Below are 1,923 nucleotides of genomic sequence, written 5' to 3'. Positions count from 1 at the left end.
ACCATAGGAACTCCTTCAAAAAGAAGGCGTGTTTTGGTAAAAGTGTCTGCAGCAAGGATATAAGTTGTGCAAATCTGTGCATTAAACCACTGCTGCTAGTGAGACACAACACAGAAGGTCCCAGAAATAAACATCTCGGCTATGGGGAAACTCGTGGGCAAAGAAGAGGGCACACTGCAAGGCTTGAAAAAAGACACAACTTGAGGATTGTCTTACATTTCAGATACATTTCAGTAAGTGCTATTTGTTTGGGTGGTTGAAGATGATAAATACTACAGCCTGTAAATGAAGAAATATTTCATTGGTATTAAATTCAGATAACCTCAGATGGATACACTGATGATTATTTTCTTCATAAGTGCTTCTCTTTGGGGTTGTCTTGGTTGTGAGCTCTTCAACAGGCATGCCACTGGACAATTAAAAGGACAGCCAATTATTCAGATACATGGTTTTAAATCATTCATATTACCCTGACTTGAGCATTGACTTGACTGTTGAATTCAGGAAGTGCTACTTGTTGGGGTCGTTTTATTTGACATAAACAATGGAATATGTTGGAAGCATTATTTTTTTGGCAATCACTGTCAGACCACTTAATAAAGAGCCAATCGCGATTGTTGTGTTCATAAATACCTCTCCCTTGGGTTGTCTAGATTAAAAAATAAAAGAATGAGACTGAATGCGTTGCCTTTCTCATTGGGGTCCAGTTCTGGCCATTGTTATGAAGACAGATTTCATTGGTATCAAATTCAGATAACCTCAAATGGATACACTGATGATTATTTTGTTCATAAGTGCTTCTCTTTGGGGTTGTCTTGGTTGTGAGCTCTTCAACAGGCATGTCACTGGACAAATAAAGGGACAGCCAATTATTCAGATATATGGTTTTAAGTCATTCATATTACCCTGACTTGAGCATTGACTTGACTGTTGAATTCAGTAAGTGCTACTTGTTGGGGTCGTTTTATTTGACATAAACAATGGAATATGTTGGAAGCATTATTTTTTTTGCAATCACTGTCAGACCACTTAATAAAGAGCCAATCGCGATTGTTGTGTTCATAAAAACCTCTCCCTTGGGTTGTCTAGATTGAAAAATAAAAGAATGAGACTGAATGCGTTGCCTTTCTCATGGGGTCCAGTTCTGGCCATTGTTATGAAGACAGATTTCATTGGTATCAAATTCAGATAACCTCAAATGGATACACTGATGATTATTTTGTTCATAAGTGCTTCTCTTTGGGGTTGTCTTGGTTGTGAGCTCTTCAACAGGCATGTCACTGGACAAATAAAGGGACAGCCAATTATTCAGATACATGGTTTTAAGTCATTCATATTACCCTGACTTGAGCATTGACTTGACTGTTGAATTCAGTAAGTGCTACTTGTTGGGGTCGTTTTATTTGACAATAACAACTGAATATGTTGGAAGCCATATTATTTGGCAGTCACTGTCAGGTCACTTTGTAAAGAGCCAACAGCATTTTTTTGTGTTCATAAATACCACCCCCTTGGGTTGTCTAGATTTTAAAAAAAAGAATGAGACTGAATGCGTTGCCTTTCTCATTGGGGTCCAGTTCTGGCCATTGTTATGAAGATAGATTTCATTGTTATCAAATTCAGATAACCTCAGATGGATACACTGATGATTATTTTGTTCATAAGTGCTTCTCTTTGGGGTTGTCTTGGTTGTGAGCTCTTCAACAGGCATGTCACTGGACAAATAAAGGGACAGCCAATGACACCAGTTTTACATTACTAACTACTAAATGCATACCCTTGGTACCAAACTTACTCAAACACAAGCTCTGACTTGTATTCTGAATACAGTAAGTGCTTTTTGTTGGGGTAATTTTGCTGACCTCTTTAGTCCCAGTTTCCCATTTAAAGTATTCATTCTGAACACCATTCTAATGTCTTTGT

This window comes from Echiichthys vipera (genome assembly GCF_963691815.1).
Source record: "Echiichthys vipera genome assembly, chromosome: 11".
In the NCBI taxonomy this organism is placed as follows: Eukaryota; Metazoa; Chordata; class Actinopteri; order Perciformes; family Trachinidae; genus Echiichthys; species Echiichthys vipera.
This window is presented reverse-complemented; position numbering follows the sequence as displayed.